We start from the raw sequence: 23,980 nt of genomic DNA, 5'->3' as shown, positions 1-23,980 counted from the left end.
ACTGCTGGACATGTTATTAGTGAAGGGAGGCCACTGCTGGACATGTTATTATTATTGAGGGGAAGACGCTACTGGGACATGTTTTTAGTGAAGGGAGGCCACTGCTGGACTTGATATTAATGAGGGGAGGCTGTGATAGGGTCCCTGGACTTGTTCACCCTGTGAATACAGGCCTGTATGTCCCATAGACCCACACCTTGCAGAAGATGAAAATTCTTGTAATATATAAAAAAATAATACAAGGATTTCTGTGTTCTGTGTGGCAGGGCTGACATACAGGAATTATATATGGACCCTTATATATGTGCAAAACAGGCAGAGGCGGTGCTGTGGTTGGGAAGGCAGGGCCCCATACAAAAGTTTGCTATGGGGCCCACTAATTCCTAGTTACGCCACTGGTTCTGCTGTGGAAATTTCTGTAAAGAGGGGCTCTGCTGTGAACATTTCTGTAAAGGGGGCTCTGTTGTGGATGTTTCATTAAACTGGGGGTCTGCTGTGGACATTTCCTTAAAAGGGGGATCTATTGTGGAAATTTCTGTAAAGGGGGACTGTGATGTGAACATTTCTGTAAAGGGTTTGCATTAGGGGGGAGACCCAGTTATGTGAACAGACCAGGGCCCAGGGGACACTTAATCCGCCACTGGTAATCACATGGCAGTATCATGGCATGATCATAGAATCGACTTCTACTCCTCCACAATCCTCCATTGAGGCTGCTGTGATTTCATGTGATCAGATACATACAACGGTTAGACTGTGCAAATGTAACAGGACCTTAGATTATGTCACCCTGGTCAGATGACATGAAGTAGCCAATGATGTAATAGAGCTCTCTCTCTAATTGTTCCACAAATCAGACTGTCCTAGTGAGACCTGTCAATCAGGAACAAGGAGGCAGGGCAATGCAGTAACCATTGAATAGTGAAAGCTTAATTGGAATCACTCAGGCTGAATTCACACGACCGTTGTGGGACATGGACCCACTGGACCACCGCAGACATTGATGTAAGTCGACACCTGGGAGGGGAATATAAGTGGCACACGATTTTCACCAGAGCCCGCCGCAAAGCAGGTTGGACTTGCTATAGCATGGTACCACCAGGTCGATCCACAGGCGCGACTTTTTCTGCATCGTTGGCCAAGGCAAGATACATAATCAGAAGGCAGGCACAGAGTCGTAGTCAGGCAGAAGGTCAGGGCAGGCAGCAAAGGAGCGAAGTCAGGAATGGAGCCGAGGTTACTGATTTTTACAAAAAATTATAAAAACTCATTTACCCCAAGATTAGATATAAATATACTCAGCTCAGCCTAGACATTGATCATCCTTCATTTTGCCAACACATTAGGTTGTAGCTTGTAAGCGGGGGCGGAACTACAGTGACAGCAGCCATAGCAGCTGTTATGGGGCCCGCATCTGGCCTGACTCACTAAAGAATGGAGGATGTGCACCTTTATATACATATTGGGGCTTATTTACTAAGGGCCCTGCGCACACACACTTTCATCGGACATCCCAGCGATTTCCGTTTCATGCGACACAACTCGGGGGGCGGGCCATCAGACGATTGTGTGATTGAAATTCACAGGTGTGAGTATACAAATATGTACATTTTTTAAGTGGGAAGGGGGCCCCATTCAGTTTGAGAAATCTACTTAAATTACTAAAAGATCAATAAAATTGCTGTTGAGTGTATGTCTCCTAGCTTTCCCTCTGTTCTCTGAAGCTGTTAAACAAACGGCCAAGTCTTTGTGAGGTAAACAAGTGTGAAACATCCATTTTTTTGGATCTTTTGTATTTCAGGCCAGAACCCAGAAAGGAGCATATAAACAACCATAATAGTTTCTTTGTCTATGGCCAGTTGCATTCCTATGGTTATTATGAGACAGCTTCCTTTTAATTCTGGCATGTTGCCAGGTGTGGATTGCTGTCACTTCAATTCAAATTTGCTGAGATTTGAGCGGGGCCTCACTGCCATTTGTTTTGAGCCTCCGGGGAAAGTGTTAGAAAGACAATAATGCTAAAACTCTATGAACACTATTGAATTTTGCTTTGCAAACCACACACCATATCGTTGGGATGCAATTCCCATATTCATAGCTGGGAGGCTTTAGGTTATGGGATTCTATAGTTTAAATTTACCCTTAATAGGATAAATAGTTTGAAAGTACAAAGGAACATATATTTATCTGTTTATTCCCTCCACCTAGGGGCTTTGTAGCTCAAGGGTGGTGTTTTTATACACTGCTAAGGAAGGAAATGTCAACCGGTTATCACCTACCGCTTAGAGTAGGTTGGCCAATTAGGCAGGGGCAGCTTGGAAGGCTTTTAGCCTTATGGCTCATTGTCCTTGTCTTTCCTTCCAGTCCATCAGGACGTTCTCTTACACTGCATAACAGAAAAGCAACCATTGTCATTGTCAGAAAAAAAGGTTGTTTTGGGTATAAATTTGTTTCTGGGCAGGGCTTGATAGATTCTGGGACTGCTGTTAACTTTATTGATTTTACATTTATTTGAGGAGGGAGAATCAGTTGCACAACCCCTCAGGTATACATGTGGCTTGCCTCAAGTTATTCAGAGTTTGTGTTGATTTTTGTCAATATAAAAGGTTTTCCCAGTCACATATACCTTTGACCTTGTATATAAGATAGTGGCTGGTCAAGCAGCAGCATTTTATAAAATTATTTTATTTTGTTCCCTTATATAGAATGACTGGACCATTATACAAGCTCTTAAACCTCTTGTGTCACCCCTCATCCTTATAGACTGTAAGCTCTTGCAAGCTCACTCTGATAGTTCCATATGACTGTTTGTAATCTGTAACATAGTATTTTATTCGCATGTGTTCCCTAGGATTTGTAAAGGCTTATGGAATATGATGGCGTTATATAAATAAAGATTATTATTATTATTGTCCCTTGGTGCCATAATTGCTTCTGTGCTCATGACGCCTCTTCTCTCCAGATTTAGCACCTAGAAACACTCTTGTACATAAATTGTTTGTATTCTGCCAATCTGTGCTCTGTATTTCTCTATTGGCTAGGTCTTAATGATGGCCCACATGGGCCTCATATATACCATAGCAGTATGCCAGGTATATGCCAGGTCAAAAGTGCCTTTATGGTTACCAGCTAGAACTCTGTCTAATGGCAGGGTTTTTGGAAGGGCTACGGTCTTGAAGAGCAGTCATGGGTCTCTGGCAAAGATCTCTATATTTTGTCTCCTCAAAATGTATCATTACCAGAATCCTTCCAATCCCGGTGGGACTAATGAGTATCTGGTGGCTCCATAAAATTGTGGGTAATGTAACATCTGTGCCCATTCAACATTCACATTTCTTCCCTATTATCTACCCTATCTGGAGGTCAGAGAACTGAAACAATTACTCTTTGAAGTGGGGCTCTGACATCTCATAAAAGAATTGCATTCTACTTCCTCCTTGATTGCATATTTTGAGTTAGCTAGTGTTTATCTTGATTTTTCTGCTATTGGATACTTTCATCCTGACTTTTCATTTGCCTATTGATTTTGTGCTGTGCTGTCCTGTTTCTGACTCATATTTTGTCAGCTACTCTTCAGTGGCTGTCCTGTCTTTGTCTCCGTATTTACTCTTTGGTGCAGGAAGGAAATCGACCAGTTGTCACTAAGGTTTAGGGTAGACTGGGCATCTAGGTAGGTTTTTAAGATAGTATATTGTACGGGTTCAGCTCAAATGTGGGGGTCAGCAATGACAAAGCTCTCATGGACAGCAGGGTTCAAGTTGAAACTGTGCATTCATTCCAGAAAAACAACAGTATCAAACAAAACATCAAACAAAATCCTTGCCTGTCCGGCTCTAACTATACAATTGGCGTCCCTCACTAGCCACTGGAGGCTTCTCCCTGCCAGCATGAAAAACACTTTCAGTAACCCTGTGTCACTCACGTGTGGCTCTCACACAGTCAAGCTTTTGTGTCTCCAGGTAGAGAGTCACTTCTGACTGCTCCATACCCTTCTTTAAGGGATTGCGCACCTGATGCATTGTTAGAACCATTGCAATGTGGAAGCTTTGGTCTGGAGCAGTGATCACACTTCTGTCTCCACTCCTGCAGTCAGGGTCCTGTACCAGGTCTTCCAAGAGACCAACACATGAAAAACAGCTTCCAGTTTGACCTAATTCACATTGTCGTTGCTGTAATACACAAACACCTTCAATTTCTCACCAATTCAATAGTGACTTTGTCACAATATGTATAATATTATTATTATTTACACTCACCGGCCACTTTATTAGGTACACCATGCTAGTAACGGGTTGGACCCCCTTTTGCCTTCAGAACTGCCTCAATTCTTCGTGGCATAGATTCAACGAGGTGCTGGAAGCATTCCTCAGAGATTTTGGTCCATATTGACATGATGGCATCACACAGTTGCCGCAGATTTGTCGGCTGCACATCCATGATGCGAATCTCCCGTTCCACCACATCCCAAAGATGCTCTATTGGATTGAGATCTGGTGACAGTGGAGGCCATTTGAGTACAGTGAACTCATTGTCATGTTCAAGAAACCAGTCTGAGATGATTCCAGCTTTATGACATGGCGCATTATCCTGCTGAAAGTAGCCATCAGATGTTGGGTACATTGTGGTCATAAAGGGATGGACATGGTCAGCAACAATACTCAGGTAGGCTGTGGCATTGCAACGATGCTCAATTGTACCAAGGGGCCCAAAGAGTTCCAAGAAAATATTCCCCACACCATGACACCACCACCACCAGCCTGAACCATTGATACAAGGCAGGATGGATCCATGCTTTCATAATGTTGATGCCAAATTCTGACCCTACCATCCGAATGTCGCAGCAGAAATCGAGACTCATCAGACCAGGCAACGTTTTTCCAATCTTCTACTGTCCAATTTTGATGAGCTTGTGCAAATTGTAGCCTCAGTTTCCTGTTCTTAGCTGAAAGGAGTGGCACCCGGTGTGGTCTTCTGCTGCTGTAGCCCATCTGCCTCAAAGTTCGACGTACTGTGCGTTCAGAGATGCTCTTCTGCCTACCTTGGTTGTAACTGGTGGCGATTTGAGTCACTGTTGCCTTTCTATCAGCTCGAACCAGTCTGCCCATTCTCCTCTGACCTCTGGCATCAAGGTGAACTGCCGCTCACTGGATGTTTTTTCTTTTTCGGACCATTCTCTGTAAACCCTAGAGATGGTTGTGCGTGAAAATCCCAGTAGATCAGCAGTTTCTGAAATACTCAGACCAGCCCTTCTGGCACCAACAACCATGCCACGTTCAAAGGCACTCAAATCACCTTTCTTCCCCATACTGATGCTCGGTTTGAACTGCAGGAGATTGTCTTGACCATGTCTACATGCCTAAATGCACTGAGTTGCCGCCATGTGATTGGCTGATTAGAAATTAAGTGTTAACGAGCAGTTGGACAGGTGTACCTAATAAAGTGGCCGGTGAGTGTATGTATGCACTTTATAAGCACAGAACTGTATTGTAGTTGTTTCCAAATTATGCCCACAGTTAACTGTATCTAGTAGGCAGTGCATTGTTAAAACATATTTGCCCATTTCCCATTATATACTTTTGATGCTTATTTGATAAAAAGGGGCTTAAAGGGGTATTCCCACAAAGACAAGTTTCTTATATGTACTCAGGATAACAAAACAACACATTCTCTAATTCAATGTTATTAACAAAAATTAAAAATTAAAAAAATTTCACAGATATAAGTCTAACCAGTCCTGGTGTACACAATTTCAGTTGCTCCTAGACATGACCTTGTAACTTCTCACTTAGGGTTGGGGAAGCCATCTTGGATTCCTGTGTGACAGTGTGGAGCAGAGATTTCTGTCTCTCTGCTCTGCCCCCCCCCCCACCCTGCAGGACAGCACGAAGTTCACAATCACTGATTCACTTCCTGCCAGTAGATCACGAGTAGAGATAAGCTGCAAACTACAAGGTGATAAGTGATTCTGGGGAAGGGGGAGGTAGGTACATATCTGTGAGAACAAAATGTAGAAGTGCTGACAGTGTAAAAGTCTGTCAGCCTCTGTAATACCTCTGTGTAATAGGCATCTCATGCATTTCATCATCTCTGATCTGTCGCATCTCTTCTTCTATGTGTCAGTGTGTTAGTGCAATGTCAGAAGCCAGATGAAAGTGTATACAGGCGGTCCCCTACTTAAGAACACTCGACTTACATACGACCCCTAGTTACAAACGGACCTCTGGATATTGGTAATTTATTGTACTTTAGTCCTAGGCTACAATGATCAGCTGTAACAGTTATCACAGGTGTCTGTAATGAAGCTTTAGTGTTAATATTGATTCTTATGACAACCCAACATTTTTAAAATCCAATTGTCACAGAGACCAAAAAAGTTTCGGCTGGGATTACAATGATAAAATATACAAAAATGAAACAACGTGGAACCGGCACGGCAACGAAACACTCCACAGGGGTAATATGCCAAATTCTTCTTCTTTATTGAATAAAATTCAAACAACATGAGGAGACAACAACGGTTGACGCGTTTCGACGGTTACCCGTCTTAATCTTAACCAGATTAAGTTAAGATTAAGACGGGTAACCGTCGAAACGCGTCAACCGTTGTTGTCTCCTCATGTTGTTTGAATTTTATTCAATAAAGAAGAAGAATTTGGCATATTACCCCTGTGGAGTGTTTCGTTGCCGTGCCGGTTCCACGTTGTTTCACTTATGCTACATGGCTATGGTTCGTCTTTTCCGAGCACCAGGACATTGCCACAGTGAGAGTACGGCCAAGACGGTCTGAAGGTTGGGTGAGCCGGCTTTATTTTTGTTACCTTTTACTATTTATAGTGGAGGTGAATCCTATTTTTATTTGATAAAATATACAGTTCCGACTTAGATACAAACTCGACTTAACAACAAACCTACAGACCCTATCTTGTATGTAACCCGGGGACTGCCTGTATACACCTGTACCCTGATAATGTAATTGTCACATTGTCACCACACAGAACTAGATGGATTATAATGTGTCTGCTTAGAGAGTCCCCGCCCAAACTCTGGAATTTTGCACTGAGCAGCCTAGGGAGTAATAGGAGCTGAACATAACATTAAGTAAAATTGTAAAGTGAGGGGTTAAAATTATATTTATTGTGTAAAAATCACTAGGGGATGGAGATTTGAGAATTTTCTTTTGTGGGAAAACCCCTTTAACTGCCCTTTATAAAGCACTTCATTGTATCCATGGACATATTTTGTGTCAGACATCTTTTCAACTCTTCCTTTGATCCTTTTAATTCTTATGCTATTTTTTATGATTTAGTTGAATGTTATATAATAGTTGCTTTTTATTCTTCCTAAGCCTTGTTTTTGTTGTTTTTGTAGAAGTCAGAATTCTGAATACATCATTTGTGAAATACACTTGCTCAATAGCTTCAGTGTCGCTTGCCCTGTGCCTCAGGGGAGTTCTCTAGCTCTCTTCATTATAGACAGCATTTCTACCATCTGTTCCTTTAGTGCCATTTTTTTTTTCAACAAAGCTTCTTTGAGTTGCGCAATTCACTCTTTCAATGAGTTTGCACATGGCAACGTTTACATTGTGCAACAGATGTGTGTATTTTCCATGACTTAATTTACTTCTTCTATGGACCAGTGTCTACAGGTGGCATCTATGTTCCTCGATAACTTTGTTACAGCTTTGTATATAACATCTATACGCTTAATACTTTAATAATTATATATAAATATATTATATGTAAGTGTATTAAGTAAATATAGTTATTAGTAAGTATATATGTTGTAATTATGTAACACATTTGCATATAGAAACAAACACAAAGGGGCTTATTTACTAAGGGTCCCGCGCCACATTTTCATCGGTTTTCCCGACTTTTCGGGGATCGCGCCGGGATTGTGTCGCACGCGATCGTTTTGTGTCACAATCGCACCGGCTTTCACACTACACAATTTGGGGGGGGCGGGCTGTTGGACGATCCGACGGATTTGGACTACGCACGGGATTTAACATTTAAATTTGTGCCGCAAGTCATGCACTTATGCAACACCCCTGCCGATACAAGGCAGAGGGGTTGTTGTGAATACGTCCCAATATGTAGCTTGCAGCCTGTGTAGGGTCTTATCAACCCCACTTCAGGTCACTACATAACACGGGGAACACTGCAGTGGTAGAGCCTGCCTGTTTAATGTGATGTCATTCCATCAGCCAATCACAGCTGTTATAATATTGTATTGTAAGCTGGGATGTAATTGCAGGAGTAACCACCACCTGACCAGGAGCTGAGGAGAAGTGACGGTTGGAGAGTGCCAACGGTCAGTTCAGCTAGTGAAGTGAGTCTGACAGGAGTCAGTCAGAAGAAGACTGGAGTTAATCCAGTCAGGTTAGTCTGACAAGAACAGTTAGGTCGGCGCCACACAGGGCGCTTTGTCTGCGTTTGCAAACGCAGACAAAGTCGCGCCCACCGGGGCGGGCCTCGGCCCGATCGCATCGGCGTTTCTATGGAAACGCCTGCGATCGGGAACGAGCCGCCGGTGTTTTGCGTTAATTTAACGCGAAACACCGGCGGCTCGTTCCCGATCGCAGGCGTTTCCATAGAAACGCCGATGCGATCGGGCCGAGGCCCGCCCCGGTGGGCGCGACTTTGTCTGCGTTTGCGCTTGCAAGCGCAGACAAAGCGCCCTGTGTGGCGCCGGCCTTAGACTCAGTGGCGTAACAACAGCCGTAGCAGCCGTAGCGCTTGCTACTGGGCCCGGGCGCAGGGGGGTCCGTGATGGACGGGGAAAGTATACTTTTATTAAGTTGCTTCCTGCCTCTGGCAGGTTGCCGAAATGGTGATTTAATGAGCTGTAGAATTATACTGTATTAATGACATGCCTCCGGGCCCATCCCATTACAGCCCCTGACTGCAGGCCTCATATGAGGTAGGCGGAGAGATAGTGGGATGGGCGCGGGGGCACATCATTAGCAAAGTATAATTCCCTGCTCGTCCCTGTACCGCCCCTGGTTGCTGCTTCAGAAGATCGTCCGGCCGGCCCCACCCACTTCACATGCTGCCTTGCCCCGCGCGCGCCTTGCCCGCTGCCTAGTCTGGCCCGGCCCGCGCGCCTCGCCCGCTGCCTAGTCTGGCCCGGCCCGCGCGACGCCCGCAGCCTAGTCTGACCCGGCCCGTGTGCCTCGCCCGCTGCCTAGTCTGACCCGGCCCGTGCGCCTCGCGGTCCGGTCCGGCCTGCAAATGCCTCACCTGCTGCCTGCTCCGGCCCACGCGTCTGACAGACCTGTCCATCCTTCCCGACTGAGTGACATCCGAGCTGAGCTGAAGGTGGGTGAGTAAACACATGTAAATGTATCCATATGTGTTTGTGTGGGTATATGCTGTATACTTGTGTATGTTGTATATATACTGGATGTGTGTGTATATATGTGTGTATGTTGTGTATATACTGGATGTGTGTGTATATATGTGTGTATGTTGTGTATATACTGGATGTGTGTGTATATATGTGTGTATGTTGTGTATATACTGGATGTGTGTTTATATACACTCAACGGCCACTTTATTAGGTACACCTGTCCAACTGCTTGTTAACACTTAATTTCTAATCAGCCAATCACATGGCAACTCAGTGCATTTAGGCATGTAGACATGGTCAAGACAATCTCCTGCAGTTCAAACCGAGCATCAGTATGGGGAAGAAAGGTGATTTGTGGCCTTTGAACGTGGCATGGTTGTTGGTGCCAGAAGGGCCGGTCTGAGTATTTCAGAAACTGCTGATCTACTGGGATTTTCACGCACAACCATCTCTAGGGTTTACAGAGAATGGTCCGAAAAAGAAAAAACATCCAGTGAGCGGCAGTTCTGTGGGCGGAAAAGCCTTGTTGATGCCAGAGGTCAGAGGAGAATGGGCAGACTGGTTCGAGCTGATAGAAAGGCAACAGTGACTCAAATCGCCACCCGTTACAACCAAGGTAGGCAGAAGAGCATCTCTGAACGCACAGTACGTCGAACTTTGAGGCAGATGGGCTACAGCAGCAGAAGACCACACCGGGTGCCACTCCTTTCAGCTAAGAACAGGAAACTGAGGCTACAATTTGCACTAGCTCATCGAAATTGGACAGTAGAAGATTGGAAAAACGTTGCCTGGTCTGATGAGTCTCGATTTCTGCTGCGACATTCGGATGGTAGGGTCAGAATTTGGCGTCAACAACATGAAAGCATGGATCCATCCTGCCTTGTATCAACGGTTCAGGCTGGTGGTGGTGGTGTCATGGTGTGGGGAATATTTTCTTGGCACTCTTTGGGCCCCTTGGTACCAATTGAGCATTGTTGCAACGCCACAGCCTACCTGAGTATTGTTGCTGACCATGTCCATCCCTTTATGACCACAATGTACCCTGTAACATCTGATGGCTACTTTCAGCAGGATAATGCGCCATGTCATAAAGCTGGAATCATCTCAGACTGGTTTCTTGAACATGACAATGAGGTCACTGGACTCAAATGGCCTCCACAGTCACCAGATCTCAATCCAATAGAGCATCTTTGGGATGTGGTGGAACGGGAGATTTGCATCATGGATGTGCAGCCGACAAATCTGCGGCAACTGTGTGATGCCATCATGTCAATATGGACCAAAATCTCTGAGGAGCTTCCAGCTCCTTGTTGAATCTATGCCACGAAGAATTGAGGCAGTTCTGAAGGCAAAAGGGGGTCCAACCCGATACTAGCATGGTGTACCTAATAAAGTGGCCGGTGAGTGTATATGTGTATGTTGTGTATATATTGGATGTGTGTGTATAAATGTGTGTATGTTGTGTATATACTGGATGTGTGTGTGTATATGTTGTGTATATACTGGATGTGTGTGTGTATATGTGCGTATGTTGTGTATATACTGGATGTGTGTGTATGTTGTGTATATACTGGATGTGTGTGTGTATATGTGTGTGTATGTTGTGTATATACTGGATGTGTATGTATATGTGTGTATGTTGTGTATATACTGGATATGTGTGTGTATATATGTGTGTATGTTGTGTATATACTGGATGTGTGTGTATATGTGTGTATGTTGTGTATATACTGGATGTGTGTGTATATATGTGTGTATGTTGTGTATATACTGGATCTGTGTGTATATATGTGTGTATGTTGTGTATATACTGGATGTGTGTGTATATGTGTGTATGTTGTGTATATACTGGATGTGTGTGTGTATATATGTGTGTATGTTGTGTATATACTGGATGTGTGTATATATGTGTGTATGTATTGTATACACTAGATGCGTGTGTATATATGCTGTATATCTGTGTATATGCTATATATACTAGATGAGTGTGAATATATGCTGTATATTTGTGTATATGTGTTGTATATATGCTGTATATACTAGATGTGTGTGTGCATATATGCTATATATATGTGTATATGTTGTATATGCTGTATATCTGTGTGTATGCTGTATATAATGTATGTGTGTATTAATGTATGAATGCGTAGACAGGTCTATGAGTGTAAAAATGATTGATTGTATAAATGTAGGGGAAGGGGGCCCCATTCAATGGTCTGCTATGGGGCCCAGCCTCTGCTAGTTACGCCCCTGGTTAGACTAGAGATCAGAGTGAATCTAGTCAGTCTCTAAGTGAGACTAGTTAGTCAGACAGACTAGTACAGTTAGACTAGTGAGACTACTGAGACTAGTTCAGTTGGTCTCTGAGGGAGACCAGTACAGTGCAGCCAGTAAACCAGATTAGACCAGTCTAGTCAGACGGAGGAGAGCCAGCTGATTGCCTGAGCGGCTCTAAGGAGGAGTTAGTGAGAGAAAAGGGGTACCATCCTACCTTCAAGGGTGATATCTGAAGTAACCCAGGACAAGCTGAAGCATCCTACTAGGACACAGCTATCTCCCAGCCTGCCCCTGCATCCAGGCTGGTGATCAATCCCTGTGGTTCTCTCTCTCCAAGTGCATCCCCAGCCTGCTACCATTGTTAAGATTCGTTTGGGCACGTTATCCACTGTTCCTGTTGGTTCCAATAAAGAACTGTAAATAGTTTTTAGACAACGTCTGCCTTCGTCTGATCCCTGCTATTACGGCTGTCACCATCACGGGCACCCTATCCACTACACAGGGACTCCAGACCCCAAAGGGTTGCCCCAGGGAGAACCGCTATAACAGACTCTCCCTCATCATTTCTTGTCAACACCACCTGCTGGAGACCTGCCAGGCTGTAGAACAACCCTCCGGTCCCCATACCAAGCACCGTGATACTGGCGCGCCTAAGCCGCAACTGCCAGCCACTCCGGTATTCCGGGCCCCGGCTGTCTCCAGGCCCCAAGAAAAGGCTAGGCCCCGGTGGGGGATGTTGCACTTACATGCACCAGGAAGAAGAAGGTTAAATCGGGCACACGATCTACATGAATTGCGGCAGAGTTCATCCTCATCAGACAGTCGGGATCGGGGATTGCGCAGGGAACAGGGAAGTAAATGTGCCCCAAAGTGTTTATTCATATTGTCACTTAACAGCTATATCCATTTTGGAGAAGAGATAGTACCTGATGTTGTTTCTGTTAATTTTTTCACTGAGTATACCGAGTGACACGTGGTTTATCAAAGGACATCTCGAGTTGGCTGATACGAAATCCTGGTACGATTTTTTTTTACATACATACTCATATAACATTATAACTACTTCTGCTATCATCAGTATTGCTTCTACTAACACAAAGAATACACGTGCAACAAGTTTTATATGACACAGATTTGCTGCAGATTCCTCCTGTGGATTTCATCGACATCAAAGCAGTAGCAACCTCCACGGTAAGATCTGTAGGAGGCACATGTTTTTAAAGCGGTTTCACCGACTTGTCATTGATTCTGCAGCACCCGAACTTACATAATTGTACTGTATTCATTTATTACGGCAAGTTTATAATCCGTGTTGGCATAGTGTGTTAATAACTCTAATGTTTGAGACAGTGGTCCCATCAGGGTCGCATCTGCCATGAGGCAATATGAAAATCTTGCCTCAGGAGGCAGAATGCAGAGCTCTTTGGGGAGCAGTAAAATTTGCTGCTCTAATGTGTTCGATTCGGGCGCCCGTTGCCGCCCCAAAGGCCCACCAGATAAATCGTACCTGTCTATTTAAGACACATGTGCGATTTATATGCAGAGTGACATAGGGACACAGGCGGCGGGTGATGACGTCACACCGTCTGTCTCTCTGCCCAGAGCTGCGGCTGACAGAAGAGCTTGGTGAAATATATATGGACTAGATATAATAAAATAAATTGGAGGTGGCTATTTAGGAGACTGTATATGATTGACATGGGTGTGGGGGCTTCTGAATATAATAAAACAGATTTGGGGGAATCTATATTTGGGGGCCTGGTAGTAATTAAACTGGGGGGGGGGTATATGGGAGGCTGTATATAATTTAACTGAGTGGGTGGGCTATATATTGGGGCCAAATAGTAATTCAACAGGGCTGATGGATTATATTCAGGAGCAGGATTTTAATAAAACTAGTGGGCTGCTGTATATGGAGAACAGTATAACAACTAAGCAGGGATGGCTGTATATGTGGGGCAAAGTTTTGTATAAGATGGAGGAGATGCAACTAAGCGGGGCTGTTTAGAGAAAATGGGGCATATTTATCATACGCTGGCGCACGAGCGATAGCCCCACCGCTGCAACACGGCCGGCGACTATACACGTATGAAAAGTCGCAGGCGGCAGCAAGTGCGTACGCGTGGGGACAGTAACGCCCCGCGCCGGGCCACTACCACCCCCCCGCCCCCCCTTCACGCCCCTTCACGCCCCACTGGCGTGAAGGTGGCGGATTGGGGCAAATAATCGTAAGTGCTAGCAATAAGCTAGCATTTGCGATTATTTCAGGGCCTCTGCGCCACGTCAGGTCCTGATAAATATGCCCCAATATGTGTATATATTTATTAAAGAGTGCTGTATATATTGATTGGTCAGGGTGGCACTGTATATAAAATGATTAGGGGCTGTATATAACCTAATAACAACAGAGTGGGAAAGTGGGATACATTGGTATGAAATGCACTGGGGGGTGCTATATATATATACACTCACCGGCCACTTTATTAGGTACACCATGCTAGTAACGGTTTGGACCCCCTTTTGCCTTCAGAACTGCCTCAATTCTTCGTGGCATAGATTCAACAAGGTGCTGGAAGCATTCCTTAGAGATTTTGGTCCATATTGACATGATGGCATCACACAGTTGCCGCAGATTTGTCGGCTGCACATCCATGATGCGAATCTCCCGTTCCACCGCATCCCAAAGATGCTCTATTGGATTGAGATCTGGTGACTGTGGAGACCATTTGAGTACAGTGAACTCATTGTCATGTTCAAGAAACCAGTCTGAGATGATTCCAGCTTTATGACATGGCGCATTATCCTGCTGAAAGTAGCCATCAGATGTTTGGTACATTGTGGTCATAAAGGGATGGACATGGTCAGCAACAATACTCAGGTAGGCTGTGGCATTGCAACGATGCTCAATTGTACCAAGGGGCCCAAAGAGTTCCAAGAAAATATTCCCCACACCATGACACCACCACCACCAGCCTGAACCATTGATACAAGGCAGGATGGATCCATGCTTTCATAATGTTGATGCCAAATTCTGACCCTACCATCCGAATGTCGCAGCAGAAATCGAGACTCATCAGACCAGGCAACGTTTTTCCAATCTTCTACTGTCCAATTTTGATGAGCTTGTGCAAATTGTAGCCTCAGTTTCCTGTTCTTAGCTGAAAGGAGTGGCACCCGGTGTGGTCTTCTGCTGCTGTAGCCCATCTGCCTCAAAGTTCGACGTACTGTGCGTTCAGAGATGCTCTTCTGCCTACCTTGGTTGTAACGGGTGGCGATTTGAGTCACTGTTGCCTTTCTATCAGCTCGAACCAGTCTGCCCATTCTCCTCTGACCTCTGGCATCAAGGTGAACTGCCGCTCACTGGATGTTTTTTCTTTTTTCGGACCATTCTCTGTAAACCCTAGAGATGGTTGTGTGTGAAAATCCCAGTAGATCAGCAGTTTCTGAAATACTCAGACCAGCCCTTCTGGCACCAACAACCATGCCACGTTCAAAGGCACTCAAATCACCTTTCTTCCCCATACTGATGCTCGGTTTGAACTGCAGGAGATTGTCTTGACCATGTCTACATGCCTAAATGCACTGAGTTGCCGCCATGTGATTGGCTGATTAGAAATTAAGCAGTTGGACAGGTGTACCTAATAAAGTGGCCGGTGAGTGTATATATATATATATATATATATATATATATATATATATATATTGTGGGGAATTGCTCTGGTAGTTGACTGGTAGCAGTGCAGGAAGCAGTGACACACGCAGGTTTAAAAGTCCAACTTAAGTGTTTATTCACACTTGCAAAACAGAACACAAATTCAGCCTTGGCTTAGGCACATGCAAAAACATTATAAAAGTAATTCCTGCCCGGCTAGGCGCTGTCTAATACATTTGGCGGACCCTAGCTATCCGGGTACCAGGCTGCCTGGCACCCCCTCTTGGCCAGCAGTAAGACAGGAGGCCCTCAGTTACCTTTGCTGTGAGAATGCAATCTCGCTTTCAGCTCTCCAGGTAGGGCCTCTCCTACTGCTTCTGGTCTGCAGACTAAATCAGGCTCTAACGAGGCCTGTGACCCGCACCTGTGGGCAATTCACAAACCCAGGACCGAAGCCCGGGTGGAGTAGGAGTCCCACTACCAGCCTACCCCTACTCCATAATAAGCAGGCCCAGTACGGACATTACAAATGTGTCTGTGTTAGCTAGGCCAACACAGACAAAACAGACTATTCCTGCTTACTATATGTCTGCATTAACCCTTGGGTTACTGCAGACAAACCCAGGGCTTTTACCACATGCATTTCATCTGCCTGTAGGACAGATAGCGGTTTTCCCACACAATACCTCTTACTTTCTCACATACCCTCCCCCTCAGTTCAGACCCACCGGGGCGAACTCCTGGCATCCGCATTGCCCTGTAGTTTCCCGGCTCTTTGCTCCACCGTAAAGCTGAAATTTTGGAGGGACAAGAACCACCTAGTGACCCTGCCATTCCTCTCCTTAGTTCTACTCATCCACGTGAGAGGAGAGTGGTCAGTTATGAGACGGAACTGTCGTCCCAGCAAGTAGTACCGTAGGGACTCTAATGCCCACTTTATCGCCAGACATTCCTTCTCTACGATACTGTAATTTTTCTCTGCTGGCGTGAGCTTCCTGCTCAGGTAGGTAATGGGGTGTTCTTCTCCATTCACCTCCTGAGACAGGACCGCTCCCAGCCCTACATCTGACGCATCCGTCTGTACAATAAACTCTCTCTTGAAGTTTGGCGTAATGAGGACAGGAGATCCACACAACGCAGACTTCAAGGCCTGAAAAGCACCTTCTGCTTGTTCATTCCATTGCACCATGACCGGCCTTTTACCCTTCAGCAGGTCTGTCAGGGGAGCGGACACGGTGGCAAAGTTTGGTATAAACCGTCTGTAGTACCCGACAATGCCCAGGAATGCCCTGACTTGTTTTGTGCTCACTGGTTGAGGCCAACCCTGTATAGCGTCAATCTTGTTGACCTGAGGTTTAATTATACCTCGACCAATCACATACCCCAAATAGTGTGTCTCCTCCATTCCCAGCGCACACTTCTTGGGGTTTGCAGTCAGGCCCGCTGCCCTTAGAGAGTTTACTACGGCCTGTACCTTGGCCAAGTGACTCGCCCAGTCTTGGCTGTAGATGATAATGTCATCTAGATAGGCAGAGGCGTATCTCCTATGTGGCTTTAACACTATGTCCATTAACCGTTGAAAGGTAGCGGGGGCCCTATGAAGCCCAAACGGTAACACAACATAGTGAAAAAGGCCCTCAGGGGTAACAAAGGCTGTCTTTTCCTTAGCCCTATCTGTCAGGGGTACCTGCCAGTATCCTTTAGTTAGATCCAGGGTGGTGAAGTACCGAGCACCCCCTAGTCTCTCAATAAGCTCGTCCACCCGGGGCATGGGGTAGGCATCAAACTTAGACACCTCATTCAATTTTCTAAAATCGTTGCAAAATCGCAACGTCCCATCCGGTTTGGGAATTAGAACAATTGGACTGGCCCACTCACTTTTGGACTCCTCAATAACCCCTAGCTTCAGCATCTTCTGAACTTCTTCTGAAATGGCTTGTCTACGAGCTTCAGGGACTCGGTACGGCCTTAATCTTACCTTTACCCCTGGCTCAGTGACAATATCATGTTTAATTACAGATGTGTAGCCTGGCAACTCTGAGAACACATCTGTATTTCTTGCTACAAACTCTCGAGCCTCTCGCTGTTGCTCTTTGGTAAGGGTATCGGCTATTCGCACTTCTGCCTCCGGCACAGGCTTACCTGCAGCCTGTGAGGGTATCGCAGGAGGTGGACTAGCCAGAACCATCTCTGTAAGCAGACTCTCTGTCTTTCCAGGCCTTTAACAGATTTACATGATAAGTCTGCTCAGGTTTTCTCCGTCCGGGCTGACGTATCCTGTAGTTCACCTCTCCTATTTTCTCTATAACCTCATACGGTCCTTGCCATTTAGCGAGAAACTTACTTTCTACAGTGGGGACTAGTACCAACACACGATCACCGGGATTAAAGGTCCTTACTTTTGCTGACCTGTTATAAACCCGGCTTTGAGTTCTTTGTGCCTCCTCCATATGCTCCTTGACAATGGGCATGACGGCCGCCACCCTGTCCTGCATATCTGAGATATGGTCTATTACACTTTTGTGGGGGGTGGGCTCTTATTCCCATGTCTCTTTGGCTATGTCCAGGAGACCCCTGGGATGTCTGCCATACACTAACTCAAACGGCGAGAACCCAGTAGAGGCTTGTGGGACTTCTCGGATGGCGAACATTAAATATGGCAACAGTACATCCCAGTCCTTCCCATCCTTGCTTACCACCTTTTTTAGCATACTCTTTAAAGTTTTCTTAAACCGTTCTACCAATCCATCCGTCTGAGGATGGTACACAGAGGTGCGTAACTGTTTAATATTAAAAAGCCGACATAGCTCCTTGGTGACTTTTGACATAAAAGGAGTCCCCTGATCTATGAGGATCTCCTTGGGAAGTCCCACCCGGCAGAACATGGCAAACAACTCTTTAGCAATTAGTTTCGCCGAGGTGTGCCGTAGTGGGATGGCCTCAGGATATCGGGTAGCATAGTCCATAACTACCAGGATATGCTGATGCCCCCGAGCAGATTTAACCAAAGGACCGACCAAATCCATGGCGACCCTTTCAAAGGGTACCTCAATAATGGGCAGAGGTACCAACGGACTTCGAAAGTGTACCATCGGAGCATGCAATTGACAATCAGGGCAAGTTTCACAATACCTTTTTACCCTATCGTACACTCCAGGCCAATAAAAACGCTGCAAGATGCGTTCCAGAGTTTTTGTGGTACCTAGGTGCCCTCCCATCACATGCTTATGTGCAAGGTCTAACACCATCTGACGATATGGCTGAGGTACCATTAACTGCTCCCGGGTTTCACCGTGGACCTTATCAATGGGGTACAATAACTCCTGATTTACCACCACTCGAGGGAACAACTTATCCGCATCTGGGTGCTGAGGTACACCATTCATCTCTACCACATTTTCTCTGGCGCGGACCAGAGTGGGGTCCTGGAGTTGTGCAGTACCAAAGTTGTCACGGGATACCTCCAAATCCAACAACTGCGGTCCTGTCACTACCTCCTCAGTTTCGCCTGCCATAACATCTAGGGGAAACATTACACTTCCATCTTCTGTGGCGGTCACCCCTACGGCAGGAACTCCAGAATCTGGGTCATCAGGCTCGGGTTCAGACATCTGATCAGACAACACAGGAGAACAACCCCCCAACTCTTGGTTTCCCCGCCATAGAGTCCAGAACATGGGGAAGTCCCGTCCCAAAATAAGATCATGGGGCAAGTTCATGACAACCGCTGCCTCATGTAGCGTCTCTCCACAAGAGGTCTGGAAGTTAATAACTGTGGTGGGGTAGTCCTTTACGTTCCCATGGATGCACAGGACTCCAATTGTGCGCCCTGTGACCGCCTTGGGGTCTGTGAGGGACCCATTAATCAAGGTCACCCGACTGCCTGAGTCCAGCAGGGCCAACACTGGATGCCCTGCCACAGTCACCCGGCACAGGTGGCGCTCATCAGCAGAGTCGGGGCTAGTAGCTGTGTAGACAGGGGCAGCATAGAGAGAAACCCTTCTGGCGGAACTGCAGTCCATGGGCTCTGAGGAATTGGGGCAATGGGCTGCAATATGACCTGGCTCATGGCAGGTCCAACAGGTGGGAGCCTCCCCCCTCCTCCTCCCCTGGGGTACTTCCCGGACATTGGGCGTTGTCCTGCCCTGGGAATTTGTGGGTGACAAGACCTTCCGTGCCTTAAGGCCTGTCTTGGTATAAGGGGCTTTCTTTGTTAGGGCCTGAGTGGCACAAAACCTCTCCACCAACCCCACCAGCGCCTCGGCATCAGACGGGTCCCCGTGTCCCACCCATTGTTGAATCTCACCCAGCAAGGCCCTCAGGAAACGGTTCAAAACAACCTTCTCGACCATCTGGGCTGGGGTTGATGTCTCCGGCTGAAGCCACTTGCGGACCAAGTGAACAAGTTGGTGCATCTGCCCCCTCGGTGGTAGCGCCTCCTGGTATCTCCAGCTATACACTCTTTGAGCGCGTAGATGCTGATCCACTCCTAGTCGGGCCAAGGTCTCTGCCTTTACCTTGGAGTAGTCCCGGGCATACTCCTCGCTCAGGTCGTAGTATGCCTGCTGGGGATCAGCGACGAGGAAGGGGGCCAACACCTCTGCCCAGTGCTGCTGTGGCAACCTCTCTCGGGTGGCCACCCTCTCAAAGCCTGTCAGATAGGCCTCCACATCATCCTCACCGATCATCTTGGTCGTAGCTCTGCGGACCTCTTTCCTCGCGTCCTTCACCGTCATTGTTGGGACAGTCCTTTGCTGAGCAGCGGTCAGGGCTGTTACCTCCTGGAGCAGCAATCTGTTTGTCTCTTGCTGCTGCACGTTGGACTGGACAAGCTGCTTGATTAACTCCTCCATGGCTGTGGCTTGCAGCTTCAGTGCTGTCCAGGACATACACTAGTGTATATTTCACTGCACTATGCCCGCTTCAATCCACCATGTGTGGGGAATTGCTCTGGTAGTTGACTGGTAGCAGTGCAGGAAGCAGTGACACACGCAGGTTTAAAAGTCCAACTTAAGTGTTTATTCACACTTGCAAAACAGAACACAAATTCAGCCTTGGCTTAGGCACATGCAAAAACATTATAAAAGTAATTCCTGCCCGGCTAGGCGCTGTCTAATACATTTGGCGGACCCTAGCTATCCGGGTACCAGGCTGCCTGGCACCCCCTCTTGGCCAGCAGTAAGACAGGAGGCCCTCAGTTACCTTTGCTGTGAGAATGCAATCTCGCTTTCAGCTCTCCAGGTAGGGCCTCTCCTACTGCTTCTGGCCTGCAGACTAAATCAGGCTCTAACGAGGCCTGTGACCCGCACCTGTGGGCAATTCACAAACCCAGGACCGAAGCCCGGGTGGAGTAGGAGTCCCACTACCAGCCTACCCCTACTCCATAATAAGCAGGCCCAGTACGGACATTACAAATGTGTCTGTGTTAGCTAGGCCAACACAGACAAAACAGACTATTCCTGCTTACTATATGTCTGCATTAACCCTTGGGTTACTGCAGACAAACCCAGGGCTTTTACCACATGCATTTCATCTGCCTGTAGGACAGATAGCGGTTTTCCCACACAATACCTCTTACTTTCTCACAATATATATATATAAATTTGTATATATATATATATATATATATATATATATGTATATTTATTTATTTATATATACACTCACCGGCCACTTTATTAGGTACACCTGTCCAACTGCTCGTTAACACTTAATTTCTAATCAGCCAATCACATGGCGGCAACTCAGTGCATTTAGGCATGTAGACATGGTCAAGACAATCTCCTGCAGTTCAAACCAAGCATCAGTATGCGGAAGAAAGGTGATTTGAGTGCCTTTGAACGTGGCATGGTTGTTGGTGCCAGAAGGGCTGGTCTGAGTATTTCAGAAACTGCTGATCTACTGGGATTTTCACGCACAACCATCTCTAGGGTTTACAGAGAATGGTCCGAAAAAGAAAAAAATCCAGTGAGCGGCAGTTCTGTGGGCGGAAATGCCTTGTTGATGCTAGAGGTCAGAGGAGAATGGGCAGACTGGTTCGAGCTGATAGAAAGGCAACAGTGACTCAAATCGCCACCCGTTACAACCAAGGTAGGCAGAAGAGCATCTCTGAACGCACAGTACGTCGAACTTTGAGGCAGATGGGCTACAGCAGCAGAAGACCACACCGGGTGCCACTCCTTTCAGCTAAGAACAGGAAACTGAGGCTACAATTTGCACAAGCTCATCGAAATTGGACAGTAGAAGATTGGAAAAACGTTGCCTGGTCTGATGAGTCTCGATTTCTGCTGCGACATTCGGATGGTAGGGTCAGAATTTGGCGTCAACAACATGAAAGCATGGATCCATCCTGCCTTGTATAAACGGTTCAGGCTGGTGGTGGTGGTGTCATGGTGTGGAGAATATTTTCTTGGCACTCTTTGGGCCCCTTGGTACCAATTGAGCATCGTTGCAACACCACAGCCTACCTGAGTATTGTTGCTGACCATGTCCATCCCTTTATGACCACAATGTACCCAACATCTGATGGCTACTTTCAGCAGGATAATGCGCCATGTCATAAAGCTGGAATCATCTCAGACTGGTTTCTTGAACAGGACAATGAGTTCTCTGTACTGAAATGGCCTCCACAGTCACCAGATCTCAATCCAATAGAGCATCTTTGGGATGCGGTGGAACGGGAGATTCGCATCATGGATGTGCAGCCGACAAATCTGCAGCAACTGTGTGATGCCATCAAGTCAATATGGACCAACATCTCTGAGGAATGCTTCCAGCACCTTGTTGAATCTATGCCACGAAGAATTGAGGCAGTTCTGAAGGCAAAAGGGGGTCCAACCCGTTACTAGCATGGTGTACCTAATAAAGTGGCCGGTGAGTGTAAATCCTGAATTGGTTTGTATCAATACTTAATTTTGGCCAGAAGATGGCTCTGTAATCTCAACAAATGTTATTGGGGTGCTGTGCATGCTATAATTCCAGTACAATTTATACATATATATATATATATATATATATATATATATATATATAGATAGTATTTAATGAAGGGGTGTTTTAGATGTGGGGGAGAGTAAGGGCAGTTGTGTTGTGATATAATATTTAGGAGCACAGTGTTCTTATCCAGGTGGTTTTGTACTGTAAGTGACTGTGGTATTTGGGACATTGGGTTGAGATTTGCTGCATGGAGCTGCAGACATCTGGCCGTAAATTCAGCATTGATACGTCACGAATGGGAGAACCCAAAATAAAGTTCTTTCCCTATGGACCAGATTGTCATCTATAAGGTACTAGATGCAGCCAATGCCTCTCAGCCACAGAGTGCTAGTGATCGTGCCTGTTGGAATGTTAATAATTGTTAGTAAAGATTTCAACATTTACTGAACAGGATGGGGACACAGATTTGTTCCTGTTCCCCTATCACAGTGGTGGCGAACCTATGGCACGGGTGCCAGAGGTGGCACTCAGAGCCCTCTCTTTGGGCACCTAGGCCATCACCCAGCACAGAGGTCACCATTCAGGACTCAAGACCTGAATCAAGGAGGTGTGAACAGAGCTTGATTATCATTGTAGCCCCTTCTCTGGACCTGTGATTCATCCTGTTAAGGGGACTTTAGAGGGAAACTACAATAAAAATACAAATTTCTCCTTCTTTCTCCTGTATTGGTGTCCTCAGGGCGCCAATACGTTTGAATCCTGTTACTTTTCATTGGCCTTTGTGAAAAATATATGACTTTTGCTTGTAGTTTCGGCACTCAATACATAAAAGGTTCACCATCACTGCCCTATCACATATATAACAGGGGAAAAGAGGTGGGTTACTGAAGGATTAAAGGTGGGGGCGGCATTTTAATTTTCACCTCAGGCAGCAAATGTGCTAGAATCGGCCCTGGGTCCCATCTCACTTCAGGTTCTCCAGGTCCTTCCAGTTTTCAACTTATTTTGACCTTTTCTCAGAATTATTCTTACCCTATGAGGTGAGATCTTGAATGGAGCCCTAGATTGAGAAAGACCGACAGCAATCTTTGGTCTCTTCCGTTTTTTTAATACAGGAGCTGCCCTACTTAAGAACGACTGACTTACAGACGACGTCTAGTTACAAATGGACCTATGGATATTGGTAATTTACTGTACTTTAGCCTAAGGCTACAATAAACACCTATAAAAGTTATAAAAGGTGTCTGTAATTCAGTTTTAATGTTATTCCTGGTTCTTATGACAATCCAACAATTTTAAAATCCAATTGTCACAGAGACCAAAAACAATTTGGCTGGGGTTACAATTATAAAATATACAGTTCCGACTTACATACAAATTCAACTTAAGAACAAATCTACAGAACCTGTAGAATCTTGTACGTAACTCGGGGACTGCCTGTAATTGCATAATTGTGGTACACTGGTCGTGGTGCATTGGTTCATTGTCTGCTGACAGAGGGAATATCATGACTGGTGCACAATTCGCCCAGTTGTGATAAATTGCCCTGCTATGTGTACTTCTGTCAATTTTTTTCCTTTTAACAGCCATGTTACTGTTGCATTTGTTGAGATTACAGAGCCATCTTCTGGCCAAAATTAAGTATTGACACAAACCAATTCAGGATTTATAATTTTTACTTTTGTGTTGCCATTGCCATTTTTTATGTAGATGTAATAGTATAATACAAATCTCCAATAAAAATGTGGGTGCCCATTTAAGATT

General features: G+C 45.7%; 1 protein-coding gene across 2 annotated transcripts in view; it reads left to right on the top strand.

Moving 5' to 3' along the window:
- The first annotated feature begins 8,248 nt into the window (after positions 1-8,248).
- CDHR3 (cadherin related family member 3) overlaps positions 8,249-23,980 on the top strand; it is an 83,749-nt gene continuing 68,017 nt past the window's right edge. The window contains exon 1 of one of the 2 annotated variants that reach the window (XM_072147176.1): positions 8,249-8,381. The gene's annotated coding sequence lies outside the window, so the exon portion shown is untranslated. Of the gene's footprint in view, positions 8,382-12,724; positions 12,820-23,980 lie in introns of those variants that run through there. The other variant, XM_072147177.1, reaches the window with a different exon arrangement.

The sequence above is a fragment of the Engystomops pustulosus genome, chromosome 4 (assembly GCF_040894005.1).
Source record: "Engystomops pustulosus chromosome 4, aEngPut4.maternal, whole genome shotgun sequence".
Taxonomy (NCBI): domain Eukaryota; kingdom Metazoa; phylum Chordata; class Amphibia; order Anura; family Leptodactylidae; genus Engystomops; species Engystomops pustulosus.
This window is presented reverse-complemented; position numbering and strand designations above follow the sequence as displayed.